Raw genomic sequence first — 23,380 nt, 5'->3', positions numbered from 1 at the left:
AACAAGTTGAAGGGTGCTGGCGGCTCCCCAGGGCCTCCTGTCCTGGTTTCCCTATTCCTCAGTCTACGGATCTGGGATATTTGGCCTGAAAAGCAAGGTCTTTCCAAAGCGTCAAGTAGAAACTTGCGGCTGTATTAGAGGAAAGTTGAACCAATGACTCAGTTCCTGCATTGAAAAGAGGAACTTGGGCGTCAGCTCTGAACCTTAAATATAGACCATGGAATGAGTTCCTATTCAGCTGCCTTTCTGCAAATGACTTTCTCCCCTGCCTGGGTCCAAGACTATGAAAGCTCTCCCCGTTAGGTTGGGAAATACTTGACATCAGTTTCGTGCTATAAGCCTGAGGCCATCAGAAGTGCAGATCAAGTGGAAGAACTGCACACTGCGTGCCCTTGCTTTCCAGCATGAAAAATGAATCAATAACTCATTGATTTAAATTAAAATGTCTTCCTCACAAAATGCCTCTAAGCACTAATATTTGTAGCCAGTGTTTTGCTGGCGTGATCGGAAACCAGCTGCCAGCTCAGGATATATTTACGTTAACTGTTTTTAAACCTGTTGAAAGGCAGAAATTCTCTTAGTGGAAGCATTTGTGGTGGGTGTGACACTGGGAAGCAAGTCTTATGTCTCCTCAGAGAACCTGAGGAACCTCAGAGGTGGTTCCCTCCCACCCACCCCCTTATCCTCTGGCTGGCCTGCCACAGGACTTGGGGGAGGCTCTGTAGTCCATCAAGAGTCCCGAAGAAGAAAGCTCTGGCCCACCCAGGCTAGTAGGGTTTTTTATCCTCCTGTGGTTCCATTGACAGCTTAGTTCTGCATTGTCAGGGTCAAAGACCAATTCCATGAATGTCCAAGTTTCTTTTCTCCTCTCCATTTTTACAGGGCCTTATTGGTTTCCTGTGGTTTGAATTTGAGCTGGCCACTTTTTTTTCTTTTTTTTATAGTGGTATTTGTTAAGTGCCTATTATGTGCCAGGCACACTAGTAAGCGCTGGGGTAGATACAAGTCAATCAGGATGGACATAGTCCCTGTTGGACATAGTCCCTGTCCCACGTAAGGCTCACAATCTTAATCCCCATTTTACAGATGAGCTAACTGAGGCACAGGGAAATTAAGTGACTTCTAAGGTCATACAGAAGATGAGTGGTGGAGCTGACATTGGAAGCCAAATCCTTTTACCTGCCAGGCCCGTCCTCTATTCACTAGGTCGTGCTACTTCTCCCTATTTTCCTCACTGATCCCCCCTTTTGTTTCTCAGTCAGTCAATCGTATTTGTTGAGGGCTAACTTTGTGCAGAGCACTGGACTAAGTGCTTGGAAGAGTACAATATAATAATAATCAGACAAATCCCCTGCCCACAGTGAGATTCACCAGTGCTCAGATGCCTTAGCTCCTTTTGTGATTTTTGGGCAGAACCATAGGCAATGGTAAGACATAACCCTTTTCAAAACTCTCCTAACTTGACACTCAGGGGGTAGTGGGTCAGTCCTCTTTCCCATCTACCTAGGGGAAGGAAACTGAGGCACAAAGAGCACCTCAGGGTCAGTCAGTTGGCTGGATGGAGCCAAAGTGGGACTGGAGTGGTTACATTGTCTTTGAGAGGTAGCTGATTCAGGGGTCTCAACCTCTGTCTTTCTGGGGCACCCCTCCTCCAGGTGAGCTGTCTGCTAGCAGCGCTGCTTCGCAGGTCCAGGAATAGTGGAGTGGGAGTGCTTAGTACAGTGTTCTACACACAATAAGTGCTTAATAAATACGATTGAATGAATGACATGGGCAGCTGAAAAGTGTCAGCACTTCAACTTCCGGCTACCTTGGGCATAATCCAATCCAAAATAGTCAATGGTATTTATTACAGGCTTATTGTGTGCAGAGCACTGCATTAAGCACTTGGGAGAGTACAATATAACAGACACAATGAGCTTGCAATCTAGAGGGGGACATAGATGGACAAAATTTGGGGGTGTGCTCGGGTACCACACTGGATTTTCAAGAGAGTGAAAAACTCTTCTCAACCATCCCATAGACAGTAAGCTCCTAGTCAGCAGGGAACATGTCAGTCAGTCTGTTATTTAGTACTCTCCCAAGCATTTAGCACAGTGCTCTGCTCATAATAAGTACTCAATCATTATGACTGATTGATGATTAGTCCTCAGTCTGCTGTTTGTAGGCAGGATAGTCCTGAGCCTTGGGAAGGTGTTCAGCTTTCTCCCATTATGCTTTTCCTCTTCCTCCTCTTCCTCTTCTTCTTCTCATTTATTAAGCACCTACTATGGACCAACAGCTAGGGAAGACATAAGATTATGAGACTGGACACAGTCCTTGTCTCACAGAGGGCTTACAATCTATCTTATCCCCATTTTACAGATCAGGTAACAGAGATCCAGAGAGGCTGTGACTTGGCCAAGGTCATATGGCAGGCTGGAGCAGAGCTGGGACTAGAACCTGAGACTCATGATTCCCAGGCCTTCACTCTTTCCACTTGGCCAAAATGCTTCCCTCATTATCTTCCTCATCAGTATTTATCTGAGTGCCTGTTGTACGTAGATCATTGTATTGTGTGCTTGGAAGAGACAATGAAAATGAGAAAGGACAGGATTGGACTCTGCCCTAGAGAAAACAGGCAAACTCAGAGAGCATGCTTACAGTGGAAACAAAGGGAAAAACAGATTCAACCATAATAACAAAAGTAATCAATCAATCAATCCTATTTATTGGATGCTGTGTGCAGAGCACTGTACTAAGCCCTTAGGAGAGTACACTATATAACAGTTGGTAAACACATTCTCTGCCCTCAAAGAGCTTTCTGTCTAGAGGAGGTTACAGACATTAATATGAATAAATACATTTCAGACATTCATTCATTCAATCATATTTATTGAGCGCTCACTGTGTGCAGAGCATTGTACTAAGTCCTTGGAAAGTACAATTCAGCAATAAAGAGACAATCCCTGCCCACACCGGGTTGACAGCCTAGAAGAGGGGGAGGCAGACATCAAAACAACTAAACAGACATCAATATAAATAAGTAGAATTATAGATATGTACATATATACACAAATGCTGTGGAACAGGGATGGGGGTGGGGGTAGAGCAAAGGGAGGAAGTTGAGACGATGTGGAGGGTAGAGGGACCTGAGGAAAAGGGGGCTTAGTCTGGGACGGCCTCTTGGATATGTACTTAAGTGGTGGGGGGCTAAGGGAGGGGTGAATAAAGGGAGAAAATCAGGGTGTCACAGAAGGGACTGTGAGCCCGTTGTTGGGTAGGGGCCATCTCTATATATTGCCAACTTGTACTTCCCAAGCACTTAGTACAGTGCTCTGCACACAGTAAGTGCTCAATAAATATGATTGATTGAATGAATGAAAGAAAGTGGGGGAAGAGGAAATGGGGGCCTAATCACGGAAGACCTCTTTGAAACGGGAGAGTAATTGTCTGTTGGCCATGAAGAACGGGGGCATTCCAGGCCAGAGGCAGGATGTGGACAGTAGTCGGTGGCGAGATTGAGGTACAATGAGTAGGTTGGCATTAGGGGAGCCAAGTCAGCAGGCTGGATTGTAGCAGGAGAGGTGAGGTGGGAGGGCAGAAGGTGATTGAGGGCTTTAAAGCTGATGGTAAAGAGTTTTGTTTGATGTGGAGGTGGATGGGCAGCCACTGGAGGTTCTTGAGGAGTGGGAAAGCATGGACTGAACCTTTTTGTAGAAAAGCGATCTGGGCAGCATAGTCAAGTATGGACTGGAATGGGGAGAAACAGGAGGCAGGAAGATCAGAGAAGCAGAACAGCCTGATGGATAGAGCATGGGCCTGGGAATCAGAAGGTCATGGGTTCTAATCCCATCTCCCCCACTCATCTGCTATGTGACCTTGGGTAAGTCACTTCACTTCTCTGGACTTCACTTCTCTCATCTGTAAAATGGGGATGAAGACTTTGAGTCCTATTTTGGACAGGGACTGTGTCCAGTCCAGTTATCTCGTATCTACACCAGTGCTTAAAACAGTGTCTGGCACATAGTAAGTGCTTAACATATACCATTATTATCATTATTATTATCAGCAAGGAGGCTGATACAGTAGTCAAGGTGGGATAGGATAAGTGCTTGGATGAACATGGTAGCAGTTTGGATGGAGAGGAAAGGGTGGATGTTTTAAGAAAAACAAATAAATGGAATAGATTAACCCCTAAGGGCTAACTAACAGAAAGACCTGATCAGGGAGCGTGAGGTGAATCAATCAATCAATCAATCGTATTTATTGAGCGCTTACTATGTGCAGAGCACTGTACTAAGCGCTTGGGAAGTACAAATTGGCATCACATAGAGACAGTCCCTACCCAACAGTGGGCTCACAGTCTAAAAGGGGGAGACAGAGAACAGAACCAAACATACCAACAAAATAAAATAAGTAGGATAGAAATGTACAAGTAAAATAAATAAATAAATAAATAAATAGAGTAATAAATATGTACAACCATATATACATATATACAGGTGCTGTGGGGAAGGGAAGGAGGTAAGACGGGGGGATGGAGAGGGGGACGAGGGGGAGAGGAAAGAAGGGGCTCAGTCTGGGAAGGCCTCCTGGAGGAGGAGGAGTCATTCGTTTATTCATTCATTCATATTTATTGAGTGCTTTATTGAGTGCTTACTGTGTGCAGAGCACTGTACTAAGCACTTGGAAAGTACAATTCAGCAATAGAGAGATAATCTCTGTCTACAATGGGCTTGCAGTTTAGAGGCGGGAGACAGACATCAAAACAAGTAAACAGGCACCAATATAAATAAATAGAAGTATAGATAGATACATATATACCTATATATGTAAGTGCTGTGGAGTGGGGAGTGGGAGGGCAAAAGGAGGGAGTTGAGGCAATGCAGATGGGAGGGAAGGCTGAGAAAAAGGGGGCTTAGTCTGGGAAGGCCTCTTGGAGGAGGTGCACCTTCAGTAGGGCTTTGAAGTGGGGGAAGAGTGATTGTTCGGCAGGTTTGAGAAGGGAGGGTATTCCGGGCCAGAGGTAGGACGTGGGCCAGGGGTTGGCAGCGACACAGGCGAGATCGAGGCACAGTGAGAAGGTTAGCACCAGAGGAGCAGAGTGTGGGGCTGGGGTGTAGAAGGAGAGAAGGGAGGTGAGGTAAGAAGGGGCAAGGTGATGGAGAGCTCTGAAGCCAATAGTGAGGAGTTTTTGTGACTACTTCCTGAAGGACATGACATTTTAGGATGTCTTTGAAAGTGGGGATACAAATGGTTTGGCAGATGCAAATAGAAGGAAGAGCTCATACAAATGGACAGGAATGAGAGACTCTAGAGCCAGGTACAATTAGGAAATAAGCTTGAAAGGAGCTAAGCATGAGCTGGGGCGCAGTGGGAGAAGAGAGTGGAAGGTGAGAAGGAAGAGGCTGGAATCTTCGATTAGGAGTTTCTGCTTGATGTACAAAGAAATTGGTAGCAATTGGAGGTTTTTCAGAAGTGGGTAGGAATAGGGATTCCCCAGTGTCCAAGAGAGACACATTCCATTGCCTCATTATTCCTTGCAGGCGGGAAGTTCTCCCCCGTGCATAGGCTGAATCTCTTGTTACAGTTTTAGTTCCATCCCTTCTTGCTCTGTACTTAATGGCATGGCAGAAAGCTGCTCACTCACCCTTTTCTCGTATGCTATCCACTCCCATGCTTCAAGGTGGAATTGAATCCCTTCTGGCTCAGGCCTAACCATCCCTTCCAGACTTGAGTGGGAGTCAATCAAACACTGGAAGCTCTAGGGCTGTACCCTTTTCCAGCTTTCCTAGAGAAATCATTCACTAATGGGCACAAAGTAGGCTGTCTGAGTTGGTTTGGGAGACTTGAGTGGCATTCGCTACTGGCTTCATTAGTTGCAGGTGCTGAGAAGAAGGGGATGAGGGTGGGGATCATGGGCTGGGAGGAACTGGAGGATAAAGAGGGGAAAGATAAGGGGGTGTGGGATGATTTGCTCTTAACCCTGAAGATTTGTCAAACCCCAAATAATGATAGTACTTACTATGTGCCAAGCACTGAGGTAAATAGTGCCTGGGAGTCAGAAGGTCATGAGTTCTAATCCCCCATTCACCCCTTGTCTGCAGTGTGACCTTGGGCAAGTCACTTAACTTCTCTGTGCCTCACCTCATCTGTAAAAACTGGGGATTAAGAGTGTGAGGCAAATCTGGGACAGGGACGATGTCCAATCTGATAGACTTGTATCTGCCTCAGTGTTAAGAACGGTGCTTGGCACATAGAAAGCATTTAACAAGTACCATAATCAGATGGGGCACACGACTGCTTCTGTCATTCTAGAATGATTTGACCTTCAATATGGTGGCACAAGCAGAAGCAGAAGCAGTTTCCTACTCTGAAAATAGCTTTTAGAGAAAAATGGCCTAGGTAAAATATTCTTGATTGGGACTATTCAGTTAATATCGACTTACAATAAAACTTAAGCATTCCTGCACATTCAAATCCATTATTGAGAGATAATTAAAAATATCTATATTAGCTAACACATTTATGGTCATTAGCAAACAGTCAACTAATTTTAAAGATTGATGGCGGTGGCAGCAGGTAAATTGAAGCCGGCAGGGACTGGGTTGCAAATGAACTGCAGGAAAGGTTTGCTCGAGGCTCAGGAAGCATAAACAAAATGTAGTTAAAGGGTGCAGATGTATGCGTTGATATTCCCGGTGAGATTTTCTAAATAGTCTCCAGGATTTCACTCCCACTCTCAGGGGCCTGAAGGTTTCCTGGCTTTGTTTCTCCTCAGTCAGTCGAAGGTGGCCATCTTTAAAAATGGAATGAAATAGGATGTTCCAAATAGGAATTTATTAAAGCTCACAAATATGGCAATCCCGTCCTCTCCAAACCCACTAGCTCCTTGCTTACCCTCATCTATGGCCATACCACCCTGAACGCACTCGATCTCATCTGATCTCGAAAGCTAAGCAGGGTAGGGGTTTGTTAGTACTTAGATGGGAGACTGCTTGGGAATAACGGGTGCTGTAGGCTTCCAGCGCTTAGTGCAGTGCCTGGCACACAGTAAGCACTTAAAAAATACCACAATTACTATTATAATTATTATCTTTGAAGAATGGCCCACTCCAAGGTACGACTTGCATCTTTAATATTTTGTTTATTACTCCCTCTGGTAACTTCAAACATCATGCTTTGACCTATGCTTCAGACCCCATTCCCTCTCATCTTATGAAAACTCTTGCCCCTTCCCTCCTCCCCTCCTTAACTTCCAGCTTCAACCACTCACTCTCCACTTGTTCCTTCCCATCTGTTTTCAAACACGCCCACGTCTCCCCATCCTAAAAAAACCCTTTCTTGACCCCACTGCCCCTTCTATTTATCCTACCCTTCCTTTCCAAACTCCTAGAATGAGTCGTCTACATTCGCTGCCTCGATTTCTCAACTCCAACTCTCTCCTAGACCCCTTCCAATCTGGCTTCTGTCCCCTACATTCCACTGAAACTGCCCTCTCAAAGGTCACCAGTGACTTCCTTCTTGCCAAATCCAATGGATCCTACTCTATCCTAATCCTCCTCGACCTCTCGGCTGCCTTCGACACCGTGGACTACCCCCTTCTCCTCAACACGCTATCTAACCTTGGCTTCACAGTCTCTGTCCTCTCCTGGTTCTCCTCTTTCTTTCTCAGGCTGTCCATTCTCATTCTCAGTCTCCGTCATGGGCTCCTCCTCCCCCCTCCCATCCCCTTACTGTAGGGGTTCCTCAAGGGTCAGTTCTTGGTCCCCTTCTGTTCTCTATCTATACTCACTCCCGTGGGGAACTCATTCACTCCCATGGCTTCAACTATCATCTCTACGCTGATGACACCCAAATCTACATCTCTGCCCCTCCTCTCTCTCCCTTCCTACAGGCTCGTATCTCCTCCTGCCTTCAGGACATCTCCATCTGGATGTCTGACCGCCACCTAAAACTGAACATGTCTAAGACTGAGCTCCTTATCTTCCCTCCCAAACCCTGTCCTGTCCCTGACTTTCCCATCACTGTGGACGGTACTACCATCCTTCCCATCTCACAAGCCTGCAACCTTGGTGTCATCTTCGACTCCGCTCTCTTGTTCACCCCTCACATCCAATCCATCACCAAAAGCTGCCGGTCTCACCTCCATAACATCACCAAGATCTGCCCTTTCCTCTCCATCCAAACCTCTACCTTGCTGGTTCAATCTTTCATCCTATCCTGAACGGATTACTGCATCAGCCTCCTTTCTGATCTCCTGTCCTCCTGTCTCTCCCCGCTTTAGTCTGTACTTCACTCTGTTGCCTGGATTATCTTTCTACAGAAACGCTCTGGGCATGTCACTCCCCTCCTCAAAAATCTCCAGCAGTTGCCTGTCAACCTACAAATCAAGCAAAAACTCCTCACTCTTGGCTTCAAGGCTCTCCATCACTTCGCCCCCTCCTACCTCACCTCCCTTCTCTCCTCCTACAGCCCACCCCGCACCCTCCACTCCTCTGCTGCCTACCTCCTCACTGTGCCTCATTCTCGCCTATCCCTCTGTGGACCCCTGGTCCACATCCTTCCCCTGGCCTGGAATGCCCTCCCTCCACACATCCACCAAGCTAGCTCTCTTCCTCCCTTCAAAGCCCTACTGAGAGCTCACCTCCTTCAGGAGGCCTTCCCAGACTGAGCCCCCTTTTTCCTCTCCTCCTCCCTTCCCCATTGCCCCCCCGCCCTTCCCCCTTCCCCTCCCCGCAGCATTTGTATATATTTGTACATATTTATTATTTTATTTATTTTACTTGTACATATTTACTATATTTTATTAATGATGTGCATATAGCTATAATTCTATTTATTCTGACAATTTTGACACCTGTTCTGACATTTTGTTTTGTTATCTGTCTCCCCCTTCTAATAATAATAATAATGATCGCATTTATTAAGCACTTACTATGTGCAAAGCACTGTTCTAAGTGCTGGGGAGGTTACAAGGTGATCAGGTTGTCCCACGGGGGGCTCACAGTCTTAATCATCATTTTACAGATGAGGTAACTGAGGCCCAGTGACTTGCCCGAAGTCACACAGCTGACAATTGACAGAGCCGGGATTTGAACCTGTGACCTCAGACTCCAAAGCCCATGCTCTTTCCACGGAGCCATGAGCCCGTTGTTGTGTAGGGACTGTCTCTATATGTTGCCAACTTGTACTTCCCAAGAGCTTAGTACAGTGCTCTGCCCACTGTAATTGCTCAATAAATATGATTGAATGAATGAATGAATGAAATCGTGGTTCTCTAAAACATCATTCTATTGATCCTCTGTCCTACATCATGGAAGGGTATTAAAGCTGGAGTCGGCAAGCTACTCCCTAGCAGCATCTTGAGAAAATTAGGTTCTGGCAAGCTCTGAACTGACACACACTGGAAAAGCCTTTAAGAATCTAAATGAGGAGGGAGGGCTGGCAGGGCCTGATATGGTACTTTTGAGAGAAATGCCTGGTTGAAATATTCCCTCCTTCATGTAAAATAAAGCAATAAGTTTTTAATGAAAATTCCAAAGATGCAGCATGGCCTACTAGAAAGAACATGGATTTGGGAGTCAATGGACCTGAGTTCTAATCCCAGCTCTGCCACTTGTCTGTTATGTGACCATGGGCAAGTCACTTCACTTCTCTGTGTCTGTAAAATGGGGATTATGACTGTTAGGCCCAAGTGGGACATGGACTGTATCCAACCTGATTAGCTTGTATCTACTCCAGGGCTTAGTACAGTGCCTGGCACATTGTAATCTGTTAACAAATACCATTAAAAAAAAAAGGTTCCATTCACATAAGGGGCCCCCTCTTGTAACCACCTCACTGAAATACTGTAACTAATAGTTATCACCATACACATCCTATTCTCCAACTTTCCTGCCTAGCTACTGTCTCCTTTGAAAAAAAAAAACCCAAATTTAATATGGTTGCCAGGCAAGCAAATGGCTCTCTGGAAGATGTCAGCCCTATGGCCTTTGTCTTCTCCCACTGAATCAGAGAGAAAAGTTACTTTGAGTCATTAGCCTCTCTGCTTGTCATTTTCTACATTGATCTTAATTAATGCTGCTGGGGAAGTGATGTGGTCTAGTGTGCTTGTCTGCTGTGTGACAGTGGGCAAGTCACTTAGCTTCTCTGTGCCTCAGTTACCACATCCGTAAAATGGGGATTGAGACTGTGAGCCCCACATGGGACAGGGACTGTGTCCAACTTGATTTACTCGTATTCACCCCAGCACTTAGTACAATGCCTGGCACATAGTAAGTGCTTAACAAGTATTATCATTATTATTATTATTATTAGAAAGATCATGGTCTTGGGAGTCAGAGGACCAGGGTTCTAATCCTCACTCTGGCCACTTGCTTGCTGTGTGACCTTGGGCAAGTCAGTTAGCATCTCTGGTCCTCAGTTTGCTCATCTGTAAAATTCATTCATTCAATTGTATTTATTGAGCGCTTATTGTGTGCATAGCACAGTATTAAGTGCTTGGGAAGTAGAAGTCGAAAACATATGAGACAATCCCTACCCCAAAATGGGTAAAATGGGGATTAAATACCTATTCTCCCTTCCCCTCAGTCTGTGAGCCCCATATGAAGTAGGGACTGTGTTTGACCTGATAATCTGGTATCTGTTCTAGCACTAAGTACAATATTTAGTACATAGTAAGTGCTTAACAAATACCACAGTTATTATTATTAAACATCAATTAGAGATTTTTTCCTAAACTCTGGCCAGCTCAGCAAATAGGTATTTAATAAAATCACCACTTCTCACACAGCAATCAGTGCCCAGTGACGGAGAGTCAAAAAATCTCACCCTGAAGAGATTTGAGTGCATCCCAAGAGATTTGAGTGCATCCCTTAATTAGTCTATCGCTCTTCCAAGAAGTGGAAACCCCAGAGTCTTGGGCCTCAAAGCTTCTCCCTTCCTCACCCCCAACCCCAAGATTCCTGAAAGTAGACTGTCAATCAGTAATGGTTTGTACTCATTCATGAAAAAGCTTAAGTCTCATTTCTGGGACAGAGGCTGCAGAGAGTTCAGAAAGAGTAAAAAAACCATGAATTTCACATTAAGTCTAAATGACTTGGGTGTGTGTCCCCCCCACTTTCCTCAGTGCACTTGCACACACTAGCACACACAGAGTCTTCATTTGTTCTGTAGGGTATATATCCTTATGTAGTCAAAAGGACTGTTATTAGCTCATAAAATGACTGTGGGGTACTAATTTCTGACCCACCTCACAGGGAATATAAATGAATCCATTTCTCCTTGCTAGAAAAGATAACATCAGAAGGTTATCTCCCCTGCATGCTAACCATTAATTAGAGGGTGTGTTTAGATCATTAGGGTTTGCTCTGTGTGCTTTCTTCCTTCTGTAGTTTCTTCCTCCACATTCTGTCCCATTATCCAACTGCTAATGGGTTCCACCCAGAAAGAAAGTCTAGTTCCTTCCGCCCTCCTCCCCTGCCTAGTTTCTCCCTGAAGATGAAGGTCAATCCTTGACCCAAAGGGAAGGAACGGGCAGCGCGCTGGTTATTTCAGGCTAGGCTGTCAGCTGGCACACTGAGGCATCTCCACTCTAAGATTCCAGCATAGTGTATAGCATGCTGCTCTTGCCAGGTTTGGATTCCAGAGCCACAACTTTTCCAGGGGATGCTGGTTTTTGCGTGAACCAAAAGTTTAAAGGAAAAGAAAGAGAGTCAAGCTGTAGAGCTCTAAAAGCCCCAGTCCCTGTAGACTTTCCATTTGAGATTCAGGCTGTGCATCCTATATATCAAAGGGATGGCAGTGGTCAATCAATCAATCAATCATTTTTATTAGGTGCTTACTGAGTGCGGAGCACTGTACTAAGCACATGGGAGAATGCAATATAACAAAGTAGGTAGACATGTTCCCTGTCCACAATGGTCTTGCAGTCTAGAGAGATCACAAGCAATGTGATCCTGGAAGAAATTTATAATAATAAATATAATAATATAAATATAAATATTTATATAATTATATAATATGTATATAATTTATATACTATATGTATTTATATAATATAAATATAAATATAATAATAATACTACAATTGTAGTATTTGTTATCACTTATTATGTGCCAGGCACTGTATTAAGTGCTGTGGTAGGTATAAGGTAATCAAGTTGGACACAGTCCCTGTCCCACATAGGGCTCACGGTCTTAATCCCCACTTTACAGATGGGGTAACTGAGGCCCAGAGAAGAGAAGTGACTTGCCCAAGGTCATACAGCAGAGCCGGGATTAGAACCCAGGTCCTTCCAACTCCCAGGCCCATGTTCTTTCTGCCAGGCCATGCTGCTTCCTGCAGGTAGTTGTGTCCTCCAAACTGTACTCCTCCAAACACTTAATACTCTGCTCTGCACCAAATAAGTACTCAATAAATATCACTGATTGATTGCGGTTGGCCGGCGGTGTGCCAGCACTGAAGCAATGCTTGTTGCGTCTCCCTTTCTTGGACAGGTTGTGCAAGGAGGCTGGACACAGCAGGAAACTCAATAGCTGAAATGGGAAAACCATAAGCAGAATGGAGGGGAGAGATGCTTTAGAGATCCAGGGAAATAAAACTTCAAGCAATGTGGTGTAGCCGGGACCGGCTTCAGACGGCAAGCAAGGTAAATGATCACGTCTACGTGGCACATGTTGGGGGGATTGGCATGCCTTCTGGCCCACTCAAGGTGGCCACTAAGATTGAATGATTGAATGAACCACTTGGGATGTCAAGAAGATAGCAGCGTAGCCTAGTGGTAAGAGCATGGGCCTGGAAGCTGGAGCACTTCTGTTCTAATCCGGGCTCTGCCAATTGCTTGCTCTGTGGCCCTGGGCAAGTCATTTCACTTCTCTTTGCCTCAGTTTCCTCAATTGTAAAACGGAGATCAAAAACCTCCTACTTAGACTGTGAGCCCTGTGCAGGACAGAGACTGTTTCCAACCTAATAAACTTGTACCTACTTTACCGCTTAGATCAGTGTTCATTACATAGTAAGTGCTTAACAAATACCATAAAAAAACAAAGATAGAGCTTGAGCCCAGATCTTATAAAGATGGCCTTCACACATGGACAGAATCCTTGCCGCCCCACTCCCAGTACAGTGCATTTGTGGTGGTCATATTTGTTTAGTTTTTCAGGCCTCTTCCCTCATCCCTCCCATTGCCACCTCAAATTAAAACGACTCAGCCTCAGGGTTTGTTTTATCCTGTTTCCTGACCATGGACAAACATCCTCTAATTTACAGTGTGACCTCTTCCGTCTCTATGAGCCTTTTCTTTCCAACCATATCTTCTCTGTCTTGAGACAGCGTAGGCCTCAAGTACTGGGTCATTGCTTCTGACCACCTCTGCCCCCCATCCCTCTCCCCACCCCCAGATCCCAGCACCTCAGTAGTCCCGGTGGCCCCTTGCCACCGTCTTGAAAATGTTCTGTCATGTGTCATGCGTCAAGGGGAGCATGATGTTCTGAGGAGGGCTTTGAGAATAGCTTAGGCCAGTTGTGAGACAGCAACAGGAAACAGGCTAATCTGGAGAGCAGGGTTGCCAACCATTCGTAACTTCAAGTAGTTGGGCCTGCCACAAGGTTCAGTGAAAATCAAGAGGCACCTGTTGGCTCCAGAGGTGTTGCTGGAAGGGCTAGAACACAGGCACGCTGCAGCCTGCCGCGGAGGCAGAATTTATGGAGATCGAAACATTTAATGACTTCAGGGCCCCAACCAATTTTAGTTCATTTCCCAAGGCTGTCCATGAATTTACAGACAGTCGGCAACCCCGGTGCTGTGACTCCAGCCCTTCCAGCGGCAGCTGTGGCGGCGGGCCTGGCTGTGTGAATTTACGGATGGTTGGCCGCCCTGCAGGTGACTAGCTTTAGGATGGAGGGGATTCTCCCGGAGCAGATGCTTGAGGAGACTGTGATACCAAGAGGGAGAGATAGAAACAGGGCCTGAAGCTGTGAGAAGCAAATTTAACTGTGAGGAAAGGACCAATCATAATGTGGCAAAAGTTATCAGTCACTCATCTTCTTCGATCAGTCACTCACGCACACACTGATAAATATCTCATTGCCAGTAACCTCATCCGCCAACCCAAAAGACAGAATGCTCGTGCTCCTCGCTTCCTCTCTATTATCTGTACATCTATGGATCTATCACTCAATCAATCAATGGTATTTATTAAGCACTTACTGTACACACAGACCCCTCTCAGGGTTGCACCTGGAGAGTTTCCAGTACTCTACCAGTCTTGACTACGAGAGGGAGAGTCAAGCAGAGGCATACCCATTCCATTCCTAGCTTGGCCAGTGGCTAGAGAGTGGAAGACAATCTGCTACAAGTCAAAATTCCCCTGTGCTGGGCAGCAGCGGCATGGGAGAGACTCGAGGGTGGAGACTCAGGTTAACTGCACCGAAGGAGGCAATGATAAACCACTTCCATATTTTTATCAAGAAAACTCTATGGTTACACTACCAGAACAATTCCGGGTGGAGGTGGGGTGTTCTGGGAGAGATATGTTCATGGTGTCGCTATGGGTTGGAGACGACTCGGCAGCATAAGACAAATATGCACAGAACTGTACTAAGAGCTTGGGAGAGAACAGCACAACAGAATTAGTAGACGTGTTCCCTATCCACAATGAACTTACAGTCTGGAGAGTTGGCCCAGGGCTTTAGCTGAGAGAGAGAGAGAGAAAAAAGGCTATTAAGGTTTTTTACTTCCTGGGCACTCTCACTCCTCACCTTCCCTACATGAGGAGTTTCCCTTGCCCCCCAATACGGTTAAGATGGTAGAGAGATGGGGCACACCTCTCCCTCTGTGAATGGTCTTTGCCCTGACTACCTTGAAGACTTGTTCCCTGAAAATGCTACTCTAAAGTTTGAGAAACACTACATTAAATGCACAGTGGACCAGAATGTTTAGTAACGTGACAGCACTTCATTCATTCATTCATTCATTCAATTGTATTTATTGAGCGCTTACTGTGTGCAGAGCACTGTACTAAGTGCTTTAGAAGTACAAGTTAGCAACATATAGAGATGGTCCCTACTCAACAGTGGGCTCACAGTCAAGAAGGGTTCGATCTTGATGGGCAGGGAACATGTCTACCAACAGATTTATATTGTACTCTCCCAAATGCTTAGTGCAATGCTCTGCACACAATAAGCATCACCGATTGATTGATTATTAGTACAGATTTGGGTGATTCTTTGGGATCAAGAATGGGTGCCTTGCTTCTACATGGATTCTAATTCTGGCTCTGCTGCTTGTCTGCCATGTGATCTTGGTCAAGTCACTTCACTTCTCTGGGCCTCAGTTACCTCATCGGTAAAATGGGGGTTGAGATTGTGAGCCCCTCATGGGACAGGGACTGTCACAACCCATTTTGCTTGTAACCACCCGAGTACTTAGCACAGTGCCAGGAATAAGACTCTGAGCCCCATGTGGGGCATGGACTGTAACCAACTTGATTATCTTGAATCTACCCCAGGGGTTAGTATAGTGTCTGGTACATAGTAAGTCCCATTTTCCTCAGCTCCTCCACCCTTCAGTCACTTCAACTCACTCCCTTTGTTCTCCCCTGGCCCTTCTCCACCCCGCAGCACTTATGTATATGTGTATGTATCTATAATTCTATTTATTCCTGTTTACTTGTTTTGATGTCTGTCTCCCACCCACCCCCCACTAGACTGTAAGCCCATTGTGGGCAGGGATTGTCTCTCTTTATTGCTGTATTGCACTTCCGTCCTGTTGCGTTGTGATGCTGAATGTTTTAAACTCCTGTCTGCCTCCTTGTTTCTTCTTCTTTACAAAGATTTTGCTCAGAGAGGCTCTCCTTTCTTGACAGCCGTGCACCACACTGGTCTGTCCTAAGCAGTGGATTCCCAGTTTTCATCTGGGAAGCAGCATTGTCTGAGGCTTTGCTTGACCTTGTCCCTAAACTGTTTCTTCTGCTTTCAGCTTCCCAATTGCAATTCCCCAAAGTGCAGCTGTTTGGGTCCCCTGCTGTCACTCATTCTCCTTACGTGTCCCACTCAGTGTGGTTAAGGTCAGCATATCTTCAATGCCAGTAGACTAAGTTCCAGCACTTCATTGTTTCTGATCTTGCCTTGCCATTTGATATTGAATAGGGCATGGAAACCTCGCCGATGGAACTGCTTAAGCTGCTCAAGTAGGCTCTAAATAAAGACCATTGCTACTACTATTGGCAATCCCTTTTTGGTTGCTGTATTTCTGGCATTCTGCTGTATTTGGTCCAGGAGCATGACAGATTGATAGCCCCCCCCTTCAAAGGGCAGAGTGCTGTAGGGCACTCACCCACCTCCAATCCCAACCTGCCTGCACCCCTGGAGCTACCTGAGTGGATGGGAATGGGAAACCCCTGAGATGCCATCCATGGGCAGACATGGGTTTTGGCATGAATTGAAAGATCCAGGGTGCCACCAACACTGTCTCTGCTCAGCTCTACTCTGATCACATGCTAGCTTTTGCACTGAGTGGGCTAACACTAACCCATTCCTATTTGTGTCAGAATCAGTCACCGGCACTAACCTAATCTCTGTCTCCAAGCGTGAGGCAAACAGTACTGCTCCACAGCCAAACATTCAGACAAACTGAAGCTCGGTTTCCACTAATCATTCATTCATTCATTCATTCATTCAATCGTATTTATTGAGCACTTACTGTGCGCAGAGCACTGTACTAAGCCATTGGGAAGTACAAGTTGGCAACATATAGAGACAGTCCCAACCCAACAATGGGCTCACAGTCTAGAAGGGGGAGACAGACAACAAAACAAAACATGTGGAGAGGTGTCAAGTCATCAGAATAAATAGAAATAAAGCTAGATGCACATCATTAAGAAAATAAATAGAATAGTGAATATGTACAAGTAAAATAAATAGAATAATAAATCTGTACAAACATATATGCAGGAGATCATGCGATTATCAGTGTGATTAGCTCAGAGAAGCAGCGTGGCTCAGTGGAAAGAGCACAGGCTTTGGAGTCAGAGGTCATGGGTTCAAATCCCGGCTCTGGCAATTGTCAGCTGTGTGACTTTGGGCAAGTCACTTCACTTCTCTGGGCCTCAGTTACCTCATTTGTAAAATGGGGATTAAGACTGTGAGCCCCCTGTGGGACAACCTGATCGCCTTGTAACCTCCCCAGCACTTAGAACAGTGCTCTGCACATAGTAAGTGCTTAATAAATGCCATCATTATTACTAGCTGCCTGAGAGGCAGTGTGGTCTAATGGATAGAGCATGGGCCTGGCAGTCAGAGGACCTGGGTTCTAATCTCAGCTCTGCCATTTGTCTGCTGTGTGACCTTTGGCGAGTCACTTAACTTCTCTGGGCCTCAGCTGCCTCACCTGTAAAATGGAGATTAAGACTGTGAATCCTATGTAGGACAGGGACTTTGTCCAATCTGATTAACTTTTATCTACCCCAGTGCCTAGTACAGTGTTTGGCACATAGTAAGTGCTTAACAAATACCATTTGAAAAAAAAAGCGGGGGGAGTAGCTGGGGCATGACTAGCCCAGGTCTGATGCCCATTGGATATAGTTGTGGGTGTGAGCTATTTAGAGTGTCAGGGTAGGAACCATGGGAAAATGACGGTGACATATTTTTGGAAGTTCTTTCCTAGAACAGCAACTGACAATTATGTTTGGTACAGGAAAACAGACGGATGACTTGTTAAACAATATCCTCATGATCTGTCTGCTTATCTATTTTAATTCTTTTTAAAGGACTCTTCACATGTCCTCCAGCAAGCCATCAAGTTGCCTTCCCATACTGCCGGATCCGGTTCGTATCCCCCAGACACCCTGACGGGCAGCGGAAATGAAAACTCAAGCTTTGAGAATAGGGTTAAGAGGGTATTTGAGGTTTCTGGCTCTCACAGCTTTTCCTTCTTGTTTGTTCTGCACTACAGTTGAGGTCACTGTGATTTCCTGTTACCTTGTAATAATTTATAACAAATCTAATGTATGAGCTGCATGAGCTCATCTGCATTACAATCTATTGTTTTACTGTAGTAACAGGAAATGTTCTCAACCAACTTCAATAGGCATTATCACTCATGGTGATTCATGACCTGGGGGCAGTCCTGTGGAGTTGGATGGAGCAGAGCAGAGACCTGCTCCCCCTGGGGAATGCTGAACAGTTCTGGGAAAAGTTATATAAACCTGATCCCCTTTCTTGGAGGTCATCCCACCTCAGCATCCTGCTGCCAGTAACATTCTGGCCAATGAGACACTGTCTGAAAGTGCCGCAGTGATATTTTGCTGAGCCAGTCACAACTTTCCTCATCTTCATAGCCCTGCAAAAGTCACCTGTCTTCCAAGAGTTCTTCCCCAACTAAACCCTCTTTTCCCCCCAGCTCCCTCTCCCTTGGGTGTCGTGTATGCACTTGGATCTTAAATTATATATGTGTATATATATATATGTATATATATATATATTATAAATTATTCATTTATATTAAGGTCTGTCTCCCCCTCTAGACTGTAAGCTTGTTGTGAGCAGGGAACCTGTCAACCCACTCTGTTGTATTGAATTTTCCCAAGCTCTTAGTACAGGGCTTTGCACAGTGTAAGCACTCTATAAACTCCATAAACTCATCTTTATGACTAGTGTACCTAGGTGTGAACATGTGTTTACTAACTGATCTCCCCTATTAGAGTGTAATCCACATTAGGGAAGGGCCAGGTCTATTCTTTACCATGGCCACTCTGAACTTAGTACAGTGCCAAGGCCTTCAGTCAAATCTTAATAATGTTGAAGATGAATTGGATTTGAAAGGGACAGCTGGAGAGTGTTTAATGGGCTACAGGGAAGGTGACCTGCGAACTTCGTTCCCCCCAACTCCCAGCCAATCATTTTAGTCCACACTTACCCTGGGCTTGGTTTTTATCCCAGCACAGAGGCATAAGGCAAAGTTTCATATGTGACACTCTAAAACATGTGGGGACAAGTCCTACCAAACTCTTGGCCATATTATCATTGCCACAAGCCAGAGGCCATGAAGAATGCCCAGGAATGCAGTACCTAAGAATCTAGACTGTAAGCTCACTGTGGGCAGGGAATGTGCCTACCAACTCTGTTGTACTGATTTCCCAAGCACTTGATACAGTGCTCTGCCCCCAATAAGCACTCACAAGATAACACTGATGATGAATCTAAGAAAGTATTTGCCTAATGGTATCCTTTTCTGGTGGGGGAGTGAGTGAGAAACAAGGAGCATGTAGTAGTAGTCCCCCTCCTCCCCCTCCCCATCCCCCCACCTTACCTCCTTCCCCTCCCCACAGCACCTGTATATATGTATATATGTTTGTATGTATTTATTACTCTATTTATTTATTTATTTTATTTGTACATATTTATTCTATTTATTTTATTTTGTTAATATGTCTTGTTTTGTTGTCTGTCTCCCCCTTCTAGACTGTGAGCCCGCTGTTGGGTAGGGACTATCTCAATATGTTGCCAACTTGTACTTCCCACGCGCTTAGTACAGTGCTCTGCACACAGTAAGCGCTCAATAAATACGATAGAATGAATGAATGAATGGTAGTGATAGTAATATATATTATGTGCTTACTGTGACAGCATTGTACTAAGTACTGGGAGAGAACATACAGGTAGGAATTAAACATGGTCCCTGTCCAAGGGGCTCACAGTCTAAGAGTATAGGTGGGGAAAATGGCCTGGAGATAGACACTTCAGGAATGATGGGCTGGGAATTAGTCAGGCAATTCTCTTCTATTATACTCTCTCAAGCACTTAGTACTGTTCTCTGCACATAGTAAGAGCTCAATAAATATGATCGATTGATTGAATGATCAAACATTAGACTACAACATGGACAAATATAGAAAATGAAAACAAAATCAGTAGGGTTCTGTGTCTAGAGGAGCAGAATTACAGATTCCTTGGGGGCTCGGAGTTCAGGATGCAGCTATAGCCACAGCAGTCTCAATAGCAGCCACCATCTTCCTGGGTTTTGGGAAGGCCTTGTGCTGTGGGTGTTTTTTTCTTTCTCACTGGGATAGAGGAAGGCAGGATGGGATGGATTTTCCTTGATGGTGGGGAGGAGAGCCGGAGCCAGCTCCCGGGGAGACTGCTCAGATGGATGTCCGGTGTGGGGGACATCCAAAGGAGGCAGGCAAAACTGGATTCTGAGCTCCTGGAGACCTACAAGCCCTGCTCCTTGGAAGCCCACACTTTTCCTAGACATCTCATCTGAGAAGTTCCTCCCGGGGACCTGGTGGTCTGGAGAAGGCTCAGTTCTGCTGAGCCTGAGAGAGTCCAGCTGATAATCAGCACTTTCCCAGCTGGCTTGGTCAAGCTGCTGCTGCTAGAACCATCTCCCTGTGCCCGACCTAACCAAAATGGAAAAGGTCCTGGGCCTGAGGTCCCATCTGATTGAAGTCCTGGTGTGACATTTAATTTATCAGGGTGGGAGATGCTCAATTCCACTGACAGTAAAATAATATCTTAATGAAGGCAAGGGTTTTTCAGGAGGGAGGGGAGTGAGTCTCACTCTAGGGGACAATAAGCAATAAAATGTTCAGAGTGTGGGAGTGGGGAAGGTGTGTGTGTGTGTGTGTGTGTGTGTGTGTGTGTGTGTGCGTGTGTGTGTGTGTGTTTTGGGATTAGTTATTTTGCTGCATATGAACAGATCCTAAAGCCTTAATTATCCTGTAAATGTGCTGCCGTTGGAGTATTAGGGAAAGAGATGCTGTATTCCCCTAGGTATCCTTAGGCATGGTATTTAAAATATTTGTGTGAATCTGAACTACCAACTAATTGAATCGTATGAGCTCAAAACACATCTACTCCTCACTCAAGCAGCAGCTGGGAAATGGGGGCTTATCTCTATTTATGAACCAAAATGATAATGGGATGCTTGGCTCCAGAGATATCAATTAACAGGGAGATGTACTCGCCTGGAACTACAAGGCCAAGGATCAGACTAGAATTATTCTGTATAGCTGGGCTGGGGGAAGGGCGAATCTACACTGAGACAAGGGGCTGGACTGGAAGACTTCACAAGGCCTTCCTCATCCCCGCCAAAGACAGAAGGTTGTTGGCTACCCATTTTATAGATATGAAAGTGGGACTCAGTGGAGAGATGTGGAAGCCATTCTCAGCCTCAAGATTGGAAGATTAAAAGGGATGGCTGAGAGGGACAGGGTCATGCCCAAGTACCTATTGGGTCTTTGAAGTTTTTTTTTTCCCCCTGGAGCAGATATTCTGCTTTTGAGTTCTCTCCAAGGGTTTTATCAAAGTACAATCTGGTTTAAAGATTGGCTGGACAAGTGGAGGGCAGTGGGAAAGAAATAACCAATTCTGGGAGCCGCAGAGTTGTTGCAGTCTGATGATTAACGTAGGATAGGGCCTGCTCAGTCCCTGTGGGACTGGAAGAATTACTATGAGTTCAGGAGGTCAAAACTGCCTCTTTGGACTTGGGCCAGTTTTCCCCAGGTCCTGATCCCACTTCCTGAGGCTGTGATGTCCCTTTCCTCCCTCTCCCCACTGGGGATGGTGGTGATTAGTCTGGGAATCTTTATCATCTCCATCTCCACCCCGCCCCAACCACCTGAACCTCTTTGACTGTAGGTCCAAGAGAGACAGTTCCCTCCCAGGGTTGCCAGGGAGCTGACTGTAGTATACCCACTCAGTCCCGTCTATCTTTGGAAAACAAATTTTCTCATAACCCAAAAGCATTCTAAGTCACATTTGCATCTTAGCTCAAAAATACTAGAGGTTAAAGTTCAGGAAGGGCAGGGATAAGGCCTATTTCACTTGTTCTAGACAGCTGCATCCTGTGTGGGGGTGGATGTTTGATGGTGATCCTGGTAATAAAACTTGAAAATGAAATAACTATTCATTCACAGGTTGATTTGGAGTGAAAAGTAGAGCTCTTGCTTTATCCAAATTAATGCCCACTAATTATTAGTTTCAAAGAGGAAATGGATTCATTGCAATGAGAGATTTCACATTAGTTTTGGAGAAAAATTATTGACTGTGAGAGTAATAAAACGGTGGAACAGGCTACTTGGGGAGGCGGTTGTGTGTCCACCTATAAAGATCTTAAAAAAAAGGCATCTAATGGTAATAATTATAATGGTAGTGTTTGTTAAGCACTTACCATCATTCGGTCTATAATGCCTAGCACTGAACTAAACACTGGGGTAGATATGAAATAATCAGATCAGAGACAGTCCCTGCCCCACATGGGGCTCCCATTCTAAGTAGGAGGGATAACAGAAACAGGGAAACTGAGAGACTGAGAAGTGATCTGCCCAAGGTCACACAGAAGACAAGTGACAGAGCCAGGATTAGAGCCCAGGTCCCCTGACTAATCCTCTGACTAACCCTGATCCTCCAGGCCTGGGTTCTTTCCATTAGACCACACTGTTTCTGTTCTGGTGGTCTAGACCTTCTCCACCAACAGGAAGTGAATAGGATCGGGTAATCTATCCCGATCCCTTCCAACTCTGGGATTCTAAGGATTCTACCATAAATATTTCAAGACTAATCCCCACCCTCACTTCTCCATACCCTCTCTCACACATAAGCCATGATTATTTAAAAACAACCTTGCTGTCACAGCTCCTTCTTAGAGTACATAAAATTAGCATCATCTGAATATTATGTTTCATGTTTGTACACACTGATTCATTATTTTATAAAGAGGAGGAAAATCGAACCCCAGTACAAACATCGCTCTGACTCTTATAGACACAGACCCCAGCCATGCAAAGCTGCTGTTCACAACCTGTTAGATATGATCTAAACCAAGCTATGGCTTTTTTTTTTAACTTCTTCAGTGCTCCCAGAGCCTGAAGTCTTTCGAGCAATAAACCATGACTAACAGTATCAGATGCCCTGGCAAGGTTAAGCTCTACTGCATCAACAATTAACATCAACAGTGTCCATGGTGAAGGATATATGATCTATGAGTTTAATAAGCGCCCTTCCTGTACAAGGCAATTTACTAAAGTCAGGCCAAAGGAGGAAGAACACGAGCAAAATCATCTGGAGCTGGGCATTTTGGACCTGCTGTCTTGGACTAGCATAGACCAGCAGGCCAGCGTGAGCCTCTGGATTCAATCAATCAGGGATATTTATTAAGCACTTACTCTGTGTAGAGCACTGTACTAAGCTCTTGGGAACGTACAATAGAGTAAGTAGACGCAATCTCTGCTCTCAGGGAACTTATAGTGTAGCAGGGGAAATAAATACTAAAATGAATTGCAGGTAAAGTAAGTAACTGTGTATAAGTCTATATATGCAAGGGCTGTGGGGTTAGGGTTTATGTCATTCAGTCAGTCCATATATTAAATGCTTGCTCTGTGCAGAGCACTGTACT

General features: G+C 45.2%; 1 non-coding gene and 1 pseudogene across 1 annotated transcript; both read left to right on the top strand.

Moving 5' to 3' along the window:
- Positions 1 to 6,886: 6,886 nt before the first annotated feature.
- LOC119943157 lies at positions 6,887 to 7,005 on the top strand (annotated as a pseudogene).
- Positions 7,006 to 14,206: 7,201 nt separating this feature from the next.
- Positions 14,207 to 14,344, top strand: LOC119943174. Its single transcript, XR_005455644.1, has one exon. It is a non-coding gene; the product is annotated as a small nucleolar RNA SNORA7 (small nucleolar RNA).
- Positions 14,345 to 23,380: the final 9,036 nt, after the last annotated feature.

Source organism: Tachyglossus aculeatus, chromosome 21 (assembly GCF_015852505.1).
Source record: "Tachyglossus aculeatus isolate mTacAcu1 chromosome 21, mTacAcu1.pri, whole genome shotgun sequence".
Classification (NCBI taxonomy): domain Eukaryota; kingdom Metazoa; phylum Chordata; class Mammalia; order Monotremata; family Tachyglossidae; genus Tachyglossus; species Tachyglossus aculeatus.
This window is presented reverse-complemented; position numbering and strand designations above follow the sequence as displayed.